This window comes from Loxodonta africana, chromosome 3 (assembly GCF_030014295.1).
Source record: "Loxodonta africana isolate mLoxAfr1 chromosome 3, mLoxAfr1.hap2, whole genome shotgun sequence".
Taxonomy (NCBI): Eukaryota; Metazoa; Chordata; class Mammalia; order Proboscidea; family Elephantidae; genus Loxodonta; species Loxodonta africana.
In genome coordinates this window covers 5,578,311-5,591,766 of record NC_087344.1, presented here as the reverse complement: position 1 = coordinate 5,591,766, position 13,456 = coordinate 5,578,311, and positions in this window count along the sequence as shown.

Genomic DNA, 13,456 nt, shown 5'->3' with positions numbered 1-13,456 from the left:
AAGATAATTCAAAAAGTGTTGCAACAGCACATTGACAGGAAGCTGCCAGAGTTTCAAGCCAGACTCATTGCTGATGTCAGATGGATCCTGGCTGAAAGCAGAGAATATCAGAAAGATGTTTACCTGTGATTTATTGACTATGCAAAGGCATTCGACTGTGACGATCATAACAAATTGTGGATAACATTGCTAAGAATGGGAACTCCAGAACACTTAATTGTCCTCATGAGGAAACTGTACATAGATCAAGAGGAAGTTGTTTCAACAGAACAAGGGGATACTGAGTGATTTAAAGTCAGGAAAGGTGTGCGTTAGGATTGTATCCTTTTACCATACTTATTAAATCTGTATGCTGAGCAAAAAATCTGAGAAGCTGGACTGTATAAAGAAGAACAGGAAATCAGGATTGGAGGAAGGCTCGTTAACAATCTGCAATATGCAAATAATACAACCTTTTTTGCTAAAGTGAAGAGGACTCGAAGCACTTACTGATGAAGATGAAAGACTACAGCTTTCAATGTGGACTATATCTCAACATAAATAAAACAAAAATCCTCACAACTGGACCAATAAGCAACATCACGATAAATGGAGAAAAGATTAAAGTTTTCAAGAATGTCCTTTTACTTGGATCCACAATCAACACCCATGGAAGCAGCAGTCAAGAAATCAAATGTTGCATTGCATTGGGCAAATCTGCTGCAAAAGACCTCTTTAAAGTGTTAAAAAGCAAAGATACCACTTTGAGGACTAACTTGTGCCTAACCCAAGCCATGGTGTTTTCAGTTGCTTCGTGTGCACGTGAAAGCTGAAAAATGAACAAGGAAGATTGAAGGAGAATCCATACCTTTGAGTTATAATGCTGGCAAAGAATATTGAATATACCATGGACTGCTGGAAGAATGAATAAATCTGTCTCAGGAGAAGTACAGCCAAAATGTTCCTTAGAAGAGAAGATGGTGAGACTTCATCTCACTTACATTGGACATGTTATCAGGAGGGACCAGTCCCTGGAGAAGGACATCATGCTTGGTTAAGTAGAGGGTCAGCCAAAAAAAAAAGGAAGATCCTCAACAAGATGGATTGACACAGTGGCTGCAACAATGGGCTTAAACATAGCAACGATTGTGAGGATGGCACAGGACCAGGCAGTATTTTGTTCTGTTGTACATGGGGTTCCTATGAGTCAGAAATGATTCAACAGCACCTAACAAAAACAACAAGGACTTGGCAAGTCTGCCTTCAGGCATTCTGTCCACTTATATGAAAAAAGAAAAAAAAAAAAAAAAACTTTGGCCCTACCTGCTTGTTTTTAGAGTGCTGACATGATTTTACTAAAGACAATTTAGAAAACCAGTGACCACTGTGGGCTCCTTTGAGCTGGAAAAACTAGTTTTTCTGCACAGTAAATCAGAAAAGAAAATTTCTGAGACTTGGCAACCATAATGGGATGACTGTTTTGACTGGTATCCAGAAACCTCCGAAAGACAGCAAGAAAGTAAAATGACTTCCATGCAAGATAGCCAAATTAACCAAACAAAATAAGGAACTTCAATGTCAAAATTTAGCCCCTACCTCCTCTGCTCTGTTGCCAGCTGCTACTCCTTTGTATCCTTCTTTGTCTTGTTATTCCTCCATTAATACATTATCATAGCTCCCTTTCTGTCCAACAAAATCAGCCAATAAACCTCTGTGTGAAATGCCTTTTAAAATCTGTCAGTTATGGATTGAATTGTGTGTCCAAAATATGTGTCAGTATTATGTAATTATCCTCCATTTTGTGATCTGATTATTTATCCTCCATTTTGTGATCCAATGTAATTATCCTAGTCTTGTAAATCCTAATCTCTATAATGCCAATGAGGCAGGATTGGAGGAAGTTATGTTAATGAAGCAGGACACAATCTGCAGGATTAGGGTGCATCTTGAGTCAATCTCTCTTGAGATATAAAAGAGTGAAGCAAGCAGAGAGGAAATAGACCTCATGCCACCAAGGAAGAAGAGCCAAGAGTAGAGTACATCATTTGGACCCAGGGTCCCTGCACTGAGCAACTCCTAGACCTAAGGGAAGGTTGATGATAAGGACTTTTCCCCACAGCCAATGGAGAGAGAAAGCCTTCCCCTGGAACTGACACCCTGAATATGGACTTCTAGTCTCCTATACTGTGAGAGAGTAAATCTCTGTTTGTGAAAGCCATCCACTTGTGGTATTTCTGTCTTAGCAGCACAAGATAACTAAGACACTGTCCTTGTATGGATGCAAAGGATCTTCCCTGCACTGCTTTTATCCCTTGGGCAGGCTCAAAACTGTATAACATTGCAAAAGATCTTCTTCTTTGACAGCTCAGAAGGAATGAAACCAAAGCTTCCACCTATTCTTAGCATCCTTGGTTTCCCCTTACCGGTAGGATAATTTGGAATTCATATTTAAAAACACTACAAGCTGAATGTATTAGAAGTAACTTGAAATTTCAGTGATCGCTTTAGGAAAAATGAGCTTCCATCTGCTCTGTCCTTTTCCTTCCATTTTGGGAACATGAGTTCCCGTTTGTATTGTCTTTTTTTTTCCTCCTCTGGGGAACTTTTATTTAACGCACAGATTTAGTCAAAGGATTTGAATAAAATCCCTCCATCTGAGACTCCAACGAGTCAAAGAGTTTATCTAGGACGTGTTTTTCTACTGATGAGTTGATCTCACCAAGGAATTGCTGTATGCATTTTAAGAAACTGGAATGCTTGTGTTGTATGGTATTGTATACACCTGATTTTAAGCTGGCCTCACAGAACTGATGAATTTGTATGACTTTTCCTGTTTTGTTTTTATTTTGAGAGCTTGCCTCTGGTCTAGAGCATTGTGTCTGAATTTCTGTCTTATATCAGGTTAGAGACTATGTCTGACAGTTGCTGTTTTCATGAGGCTATGTTAAATCTCAGCTCTTTCTTCTTCCAAGAAGAACTGCTTCTTACATCTGTCTTATGATTTGGGCTTTTAATAGGTAATTTTGGAAACTTTGATATAAATTAGTCTATTTTTGAAAGGTGCACTGAAAAAGTATAGATTATTTATTTTGATTGGTATAGCAAGGCCTTAAAAAGGGATAAATTGTTCTAAATTCCTTCTCTAAAGGATCCTATAAAGCATGCAAAAGACAGGGTAATGTAAATATACTAATTTCCTACCTCTGGATGGTATTATTAAATTGTTGCTGCTGCTAGGTGCCATCGAGTCAGTTTTGACTCATAACGGCCCTATGCACAACAGAACAAAACACTGCCCAGTCCTACACCATCCTCACAGTTGTTGCTATGCTTGAGCACATTGTTGCAGCCACTGCGTCAATCCATCTTTTTGAGGGTCTTCCTCTTTTTCGCTGACCGTCTACTTTACTAAGCATGATGTCCTTCTCCAGGGACTGATCCCTCCTGATAACATGTCCAAAGTATGTGAGATGCAGTCTCGCCATCTTTGCTTCTAAGGAACATTCTGGTTATACTTCTTCCAAGACAAATTTGTTCGTTCTTTTGACAGTCCATGGTATAGTCAATATTCTTTCCCAACACGACAATTCAAAGGCGTCAATTCTTCTCCAGTCTTCCTTATTCATTGTCCAGCTTCTGCATGCACGTGAGGCAGTTGAAAACATGATGGCTTGGGTCAGGTGCACCTTAGTCGTCAAGGTGACATCTTTGCTTTCAACACTTTAAAGAGGTCTTTTGTAGGCAATTTGCCCAATGCAATGCATCTTTTGATTTCTTGACTGCTGCTTCCACGGGTACTATTAAATTAGATTATAATATGTCTTCAAAGAACTTACTCTGATTAGCTTAATGATAAATAAATGCTTATGTAAATTCTATAGTCCAAATATTTCCGGGGATTAATGAAAGTGATTTTGTTTCTGAAAAAGGTTTTTTTGTTCTGTACTATGTCAATCTTAAAAGCAAAACCTTTGTAAGTAACTTAAGCTAACTATTATATGAAAGGGGCTTTATTTAAGGAAAAGAGGAGGCATAGGACAAGCCTAGAGGAAAAATGGCTAGTTGTTATGGATTGAATTGTGTCCCCCAAAATATGTGTCAACTCGTCTAGTCCATGATTCCCAGTATTGTGTGATTGTACACCATTTTGTCATCTGATGTGATTTTCCTGTATGTTGTAAATCCTACCTCTATAATATTAATAAGGTAGGATTAGTGGCAGGTATGCTAATGAGGCAGTACGCAATCTACAAGATTAAGTTGTGTCTTAAGTCAATCTCTTTGGAGATACAAAAGAAAGAAGTGAGCAGAGAGACATGGGGACCTCATACCACCAAGAAACAAGAGCCATGAAAATAGCATATCCTTGGGACTCGGCCTGTCTACACTGAGAAGCTCCTCAACCAGGGGAAGATGGGTAACAAGGACCTTTCTTCAGAGCTGAAAGAGAGCCTTCTCCTGGAGCTGGCACCCTAAATTCAGGCCTCTAGACTACCAGACTGTGAGAATAGACTTCTGTTTTTTAAAGCTATCCATGTGGTATTTCTGTTATAACAGCACTAGACAACTAAAACACTAGCCAAGAATTAATGGGGTCATTTACAAAATTGCTAAAGACCTTTGGTATTTACTGGGTAGATAAAAGGTTGTGATAAAGAGAAGGCACAACTGCTTACCAAGAGAAGACTAAAAGGGAAAGAATTTGGTTATCTTTAGTCCTTAAAAATGCCTAGGCCAACATAAACATATATGAATGAGTTAGGATGACCAATTCTTGTCTGTGACCATGAGCCAAAAGATAGGGAGGATGGGACAGAATCAAACTCCTTTGGTTCCCAGTCTCTGAAGCCATGTAGCTCCAGGAAACTTTTGAAGGGCACCTCCCAACTAGGTGAAGACCTTTTATGACAAAAGAAAATAAGATGCTGTCTTACTACAGTTATCAAAAATTGGGTGGATCCCCATCATAAAAGAACAGTAAAGAAGTTCTCTGTATCATAGAGGAATTCTAAGAAGCAAAAGCATAGAAATTACAACAAAACACAACCAAAATGAAATGGTTAAGATTTGAATTAAAATATAAACTATTGAAACAAATATTATTTCAACAGTAATTATGTTTTGTGGTACACAGGCTTAAAATAATTTCCAAGATCTTTAGGTAGCTTACTGATATTAAGTTGAGTTAATATTCAATTTTATACACCTTTGCTTTTTATACCACAGAGAAAGGATATATATACATTTAGGTCTGCTAATGAGTACATTGTTGCCACTTAAAGGGATGTATTATAACAGACATGCAACAAAGACAGTGCTTGAAAGGCTTATTAGAAGGGAATTTATTTCTTATGTTCAAATTTTTTATCTGTTGTGGTTAAACTTTGATGGATCAATAAGATTTTAAAGAGCATGAGTGCCCAATAGCACATAGAGCAAACGATTGGGTTTCTCACAGTTAAAATAATAAAATTTCTTTAATTACTAGGTTGAAGCGTTGATTTATTCTTTGCGTAATCTGCCTCCAAGGCAAGGGTTCAGCATCTCATTAGAATAAATTCCGGAGCCAAAAACCAAGCCACATGTCTTTGGAAAAAAATTAGTTTTTTACCTTTAAGATCTTTGGTTAAATAACTTAAGTATTGTTTCTTGATGACCTGTGATAAACTCTTGACAGCCATGAAAATTCATGGAGGCCACAAAAGATTTGTTCTTGTTTTAAGAAAAGTTTATTTAATGTGTTATGAGTTACATGAAACATGTTGTCAAATCAAGAGAAGTGCCTGATTTTCTTTGAGTTAAAATTTATTTTAGCATTTCCTTTTATGTTTTTGCCTGATATTAGACAAGAAACACATACTATTATGTAATAATTCTGTTATATTTTTAATTGTTAAGTTGGTCACAACTTTATTGCTTTTGAATTTCTCAGCATCAAAGCCAATGATTTTAACTGGAGAATTCACATTGTTCACCCAAGGAGTTTTTTTTTTTTTTTTAATTGCTATTCAGATGTTTAAAGACTTGACCATTTTGGTATATTCTTAATATAACCTGACTATATGGTATTATGTCTCAAAATTATTATGTGTTATATCTGTAGGTCTTTGAAAATAAGGTTAACCATTTTGTTTAGAGATTTGATTTTTTGTCTAAGGTTTCTTTGTTGTTGTTAATTGACTTTATTTAGCTTTGCATTCCTTTTGTAATTAATTCCCATCAGTTTGGAGAAGTATCATTATTATTATAAGTTAATCATGGAAGTATTAAGTGTTGTCATCTGCAAAACAGCTCTTAATTTGCTGACTTACTAAAAGCGATTGACCAAAATATTCCAACAAAAACATGGACTATATTGGACTTATGAAAAAAAAAAAAAGGACTGTAATATTTTAAATGTGGATACTACTAGACTGAATCAAGATTTCCAGACTCTTATGTAAAAGCTGACAAGTTCACAGATTATGACTCATCCAAAATCACATAGAACAGAACAGAAATTAACTACGTAGGACTGAGTAGACTAAAGGATTACTATAGGTTCCCTGTGGGAATATTACTGATGTTTTAATATTCTATTTTATGGATATAAGATGCCATTTACCTCCTTTCTCCTAAATTATCTAACTAATGTTGTTGTTGTTAGGTGCCATCGAGTCGGTTCCAACTCATATCGACCTTACACACAACAGAAGGAAACACTGCCCAGTCCTGCACAATCTTTACAATCGTCACTATGCTTGAGTCCATTGTTGCAACCACTGTGTCAATCCACCTCGTTGAGGGCCTTCCTCTTTTCCACTGACCCTGTACTTTACCAAGCATGATGTCCTTCTTTAGGGATTGAGCCCTCCTGACAACATGTCCAAAGTATGAAAGATGCAGTCTTACCATGCTTGCTTCTAAGGAGCATTCTGGTTGTACTTCCTCCATGCAGATTTGTTCATTCCTTTGGCAGTCCATGGTATATTCAATATTCTTCGCCAACACCACAATTCAAAGGCATCAATTCTTCTTTGGTCTTCCTTATTCATTGTCCAGCTTTCACATGCATATAATGTGACTGAAAATACCATGGCTTGGGTCAGGCACACTTAAGTCTTCAGGGTGACTTCTTTCTTTTCAACACTTTAAAGAGGTCCTTTGCAGGAGATTTACCCAATGCAATGTGTCTTTTGATTTCTTGACTGCTGCTTCCATGGTTGTTGATTGTGGATCCAAGTAAAAAGAAATCCTTGACAACTTCAATCTTTTTTCCGTTTATCATGTTGTTGCTTATTGGTACAGTTGTCAGGATTTTTGTTGTCTTTATGTTGAGGTGCAATCCATACTGAAGGCTGTTGTCTTTGATCTTCATCAGTAAGTGCTTCAAGTCCTCTTCACTTTCAGCAAGCAAGGTTGTGTCATCTGCATAACGCAGGTTGTTAGTGAGTCTTCCTCCACTCCTGATGCCCCGTTCTTCTTCATATGGTCCAGCTTCTTAGATTATTTGCTCAGCATACATATCGAATAGGTATGGTGAAAGGATACAACCCTGCCACACACCTTTCCTGACTTTAAACCAATCAGTATCCCCTAGTTCTGTCCAAACAACCGCCTCTTGATCTATGTAAAGATTCCTCGTGAGCACAATTAAGTGCTCTGGAATTTCCATTCTTCTCAATGTTATCCATAATTTTTTATGATCCACACAGTTGAATGCCTTTGCATAGTCAATAAAACACAGGTAAACATCCTTCTGGTATTCTCTGCTTTCAGCCAGGATCCATCTGACATCAGCAATGATATCCCTGGTTCCACGTCCTCTTCTGCAACTGGCCTGAATTTCTGGCAGTTCCCTGTTGATATGCTGCTGCAGCTGCTTTTGAATTATCTTCAGCGAAATTTTGCTTGCGTGTGATATAAATGATATTCTTCTATAATTTCCACATTTGGTTGGATCGCCTTTCTTGGGAATAGGCATAAATGTGGATCTCTTCCAGTCAGTTGGCCAGGAAGCTGTCTTCCGTAGTTCTTGGCATAGATGAGTGAGCACTTCTAGCGCTGCATCAGTTTGTTGAAACATCTCAATTGATATTCCGTCAACTGCTGGAGCCTTGTTTTTTGCCAATGCCTTCAGAGCAGCTTGGACTTCTTCCTTCAGTACCATCGGTTCCTGATCGTATGCCACCTCTTGAAATGGTTGAACGTTGACCAATTCTTTTTGGTATAATGACTCTGTATATTCCTTCCATCTTCTTTTGATGTTTCCTGCATCATTTAATATGTTCCCCATAAAATCCTTCACTATTGCAACTCTAGGCTTGAATATTTTCTTCAGCTCTTTCAGCTTAAGAAACGCTAAGCATGTTGTTCCCTTTTGGTTTTCTATCTCCAGCTCTTTGCACATGTCATTGTAATACTTTGTCTTCTTCAGCCTCCCTTTGAAATCTTCTGTTCAGTTCTTTTACTTCATCATTTCTTCCTTTTGCTTTAGCTGCTCGACATTCAAGAGCAAGTTTCAGAGTCTTCTCTGACATCCATCTTGGTCTTTTCTTTCTTTCCTGTCTTTTCAATGACCTCTTGCTTTCTTCATGTATGATGTCCTTGATGTCATTCCACCACTCGTCTGGTCTCCAGTCATTAGTGTTCAATGCATCAAATCTATTCTTGAGACGGTCTCTAAATTCAGGTGGGATATACTCAAGGTTGTATTTTGGATCTGGTGGCCTTGCTCTGATTTTCTTCAGTTTCATCTTGAACTTGCATATGAGCAATTGATGGCCTGTTCCACAGTTGGCCCCTGGCCCTGTTCTGACTGATGATATTGAGCTTTTCCATGGTCTTTTTCCACATATATAGTCGGTTAGATTCCTGTGTGATCCATCTGGTGAGGTCCATGTGTATAGTCATCGTTTATGTTGGTGAAAAAAGGTATTTAGAGTGACGAAGTTGTTGGTCTTGCAAAATTCTATCATTCAATCTCTGGCATTGTTTCTATCGCCAAGGCCATATTTTCCAACTACTGATCCTTCTTCTTTGTTTCCAACTTTCGTATTCCAATCACCAGTTATTATCAATGCATCCTGATTGCACATTCAATCAATTTCAGACTGCAGCAGCTGAAAAAAATCTTCTATTTCTTCATCTTTGGCCCTAGTGGTTGGTACGTAAATTTAAATAATAGTCGTATTAACTGGTCTCCCTTGTAGGTGTATGGATATTATCCTATCACTGACAGCGTTGTACTTCAGGATAGATCTTGAAATCTCCTTTTTGATGATTAATGCAACACTGTTCCTCTTCAAGTTGTCATTCCTGGCGTAGTAGACTATATGATTGCCTGGTTCAGAATCGCCAACACCAGTCCATTTCAGCTCACTAATACCTAGGATATTGACGTTTATGCATTCCATTTCATTTTTTGATGATTTCCAACTTTCCTAGCTGATGAGTTTGTTTTTTTACCTGCAGATTTGGACTGGTTCTTTTTATGCTATCCCTACGTGTTTTATATATATAATCAATTAACCAAATGCAAAATAAGAAATATGAGAGGAACATAAAATTGAGACCAGAAAAGAAATCTTAAAAATATTGAAAGGAAGGATTATGAGATGAGAAAAATCCTTACCATAGAACACATTATATTCAGCATAATGCTATAAGTTACTGAAATAGCTGGTTCTTGCATTACAGGAAATCAGCAGACTTTAAATAGGCTTAGATATTGTAACTTTTCAATTAGAAGTTTCTGTTGATAAACTTAGCAAAGTCGTAAAGACCATAACTAGAGAAGTATCTGAAGTTTGAGCTATGATTTTACAAATAGAATAGCATTGGTTTTCCTGTTAGCCTCCCAAAGAGGAGTTTGTGCCTTAATAGATGAACATTGCTGTGTTTATATTAATAACACACAAACTGAGGTTTTATGGAATGTAACTGCTGCTGAGGCACATAAAACGCAGTAACTGATTCAACTGACTGCAAAAATTACTGAACAATATCATAATATCATGGAAACCCTGTGAAATACCACAAGTGAATGGTTATAACAAAGAGAAATTTATTCTCTCAAAGTCTAGTAGGATACAAGTCCAAATTCAGGACGTCAGCTCCAGGGAAAGGCTTTCTCTCCCAGCACTAGAGGAATGTTCTTGTCATCGATCTTACCCTTGTCTAGGAGGTTCTCAGTGCAGGGACCCCGGGTCCAAATGACGGGCTATTCTCCTGCCTCTTGTTTCTTGGTGGTATTATGTCCCCATCTCTCTCTGCTAGCTTCTCTCTTTTATATCTCAAAAGAGATTGGCTTAAAAGAATGTTAGCCCTGCCTCATTAACATAATTGTCACTAATCCCATCTCATTAACATCATAGAGATAGGATTTACAACACATAGGAAAATCACATGAGGTGAGAAAATTATGGACAATCACACAATATTGGGAATCATGGCCCAAACTGATACACATATTTTTGGGGGACGCAATTCAATCCATGACAACACCCATGGAAGCAGCAGTCAAGAAATCAAAAGACGCATTGCGTTGGGTAAATCTGCTGCAAAAGACCTCTTCAAAGTGTTAAAAAGCAAAGATGTCACCTTGAAGACTAAGATGCACATGACCCAAGCCAAGGTGTTTTCAATTGCGTCATACGCATGCAAAAGCTGGACAATGAATAAGGAAGAGTGAAGAAGAATTGACACCTTTGAATTGTGGTGTTGGAGAAGAATATTGAATACACCATGCCAAAAGAGCGAACAAATCTGTCTTGGAATAAGTACAGCCAGGATGCTCCTTAAAGGCAAGGATGGCAAGACTATGTTTCACATACTTTGGACATGTTATCTGGAGGAATCATTCCCTGGAGAAGGACATCATTCTTGGTAAAGTTGAGGGTCAGCGAAAAAGAGGAAGACCCTCAACCAGATGAATTGACACAGTGGCTGCAACAATGGGCTCAAGCATAACAAGGATTTTGAGGATGTGCAGGACCAGGCAGTCTTTCACTCTGATGTACATACTGTCACTATGAGTCAGAACCAACTTGATGGCACCTAACAACAAGGGTTTGGTGTGTGCAAGGGAAATAAGCAAAAGCTAAGATGAAGTTGGGCTAATACCTGGTCCAATCATTCTGATGTGAGCCAAGCTGCTCAATTTTGGTGTTCTCACACAACCACTCCCTTTGATCAAGGATTTCATTAACATTCTTTGATCATTTTTATGTGCGTACTTTCTTCTACAGGGGCTTTCAATGATGACACATGATTCCTTAGATGGCTGCTTACTTACGTAAGCCTGTAAGATCCCCGATGTTACTGTTTAATAATTGGGCACCATCTAACATCTTTGCCCTGCTGACTTAGCTGATAGGTCTCATCTATGTATATAATTCTCTTCATAGCCATGAGGTTAGTCTCTTGGGTCATAACATGTTTATACATTTCATGCAACATTTGATTATTCCAGTAGTTATTACCACAATTAAAATCATTAATTCAGTTAGCAAAACAGATCTAATCCAGGATCCATTGCCTTCAGGTAACCAGCTGAAAATATCAAACCAAGAGGATTCAGATTCTGAATCTTCTACACGCAACCAGATAACTTTTCAATGACTTTTCTTGATATCTTGTTCAACTTCATGGGTGTTGTTAATCCAGGTGCAATAAGAAGTTTTTGCTATAGCACAAACACCTCCTTGTTGGGCTGAAAGAAAGTCTAAGACTATTCTGTTGTCTAAAACCATTTCTGTAAGGGAGTATAAGGATTCTTGTTGGGGTGCCATTCCACCAGCAATTTCATTCGTGACTTGCTCCATGGAGGCAGACAAATTTCAGGCACTGACAACTATGGGTATTTCAGCCGCTCCATTAAAAGAAAAGAATGATCTTAAAATACCCATAGTTGTCAGTAGATTTCTTGGTCCGAGTCAAGATTTTTAAACTGCTGACCCAATAAGTACTTTCATTATAGTAGTATATTTCCAACAGAATGCATAAAAGGCCTAGAGTGCGTTGGCCTGTCACATTCCATTCATCCAGACAGAGCAATGGCCAAGCATGAAGTGTGTCACCTGGATTTGGTATATCAATATAGGGGTGTTTTGATCCTCTGCATAAGGACACATACACAGGAGGAGCACAAATCATACCTTTTCTGTTCATAGTGGATGTGGGAGGGTGATTAAACTGGTTAAGCCAGTTATTTGTTAAAGAGTTGTTACAAATGGGTAAGCATCCTAATCTAGAATCATTGGTTTCCAAGTTAGAGTACAAGGCTCTTTTTTTCTTACTTGCTGGACTCAAGCAAGCTAAACTATTATTTATGTTAGCTGGGAGGAGACTCGAGGGCACTGGAGTTTGGTGGGTGGGAGGAGACTCATTCGAAATCTAGGGAATTTAGGATATGAAATTCACAATTAAAAACTCATGGGAACAATATTCGGAGGGGTTCCAAGCTGCATTAGAACAATTCTTAGTTTTGATAAATCAAAAACCAAACCCATTGCCGTCGAGTTGATTCTGACTCATAGCGACCCTATAGGACAGAGTAGAGCTGCCCCGTGGAGTTTTCAGGAGTGCCTGGTGGATTTGTACTGCTGACCTTCTGGTTAGCAGCCGTAACTTTTAAACACACACCGCCAGGGTTTCCAGTTTTGATAAAGGTGAAATTAAAACAGTCAATCTGGGATTGAGTCAGTAACCCTGGGGAATGCCATCATCTAACAGCTATAGCTCGTTTAAAGTGATTTTAAAATTAACAATCGCGAGGGGCACAGAGCTATAATTCAGCACAGGAAAAGCTAAAGGATCTCTAATGAAAGCATTTTTTTTCCAAGCCTTGGCAGAAGCAAAGGCAGTAAAAAAGGTTAAGAGTATGAAAATTTTCACATTGATTAATTTTCCAGTTAATACATCCAAGTTGGTGGAATAAGGCAATTTCAAAGGCAGTAAGTATTAAACTTCAACAACTGGTACTACTAAACAAAAGCCCTCGATTACTTGCGTGGGAATAATAAAATGTTAAAACAGGAGATTATACCATAATAATGTAATAAAGTGATCAAGACAAGAATAGCACAAGCTATAAAGCAACGTCCAAAGATTTTAAGAACTTGCAAGGGGTCTTGTTCCATAATCTTGGGAAGAGCTGTCTACTTCTGAAATCGTCTGCTTCTGGCCATCTTGGTGATCCGTAAGTCCACAGTGGGTTCACAAGTCCAGGCAGTTTCTTTGGCCTTCTTTAGCTATGAGAGATGGACCCAAGAGTTCACTCCTTCTAGCATGGCAGCGCAAGGATCAGTGAGGAGCACTAAGCAGCGTCTTTTCCAGTGAGATTATAAGGAATGCTTCAGTTGATACCTTTTCCAATAGAAAAAATCACCTGGGAAAACTGGGTAAGAACTGAGATTTAGGTTCATCATTATTAAAAGCGCCTTGAATTTGGGAAAAATAAGGTTTTTAATAATGCATCGAAGATTGGCAACATTTA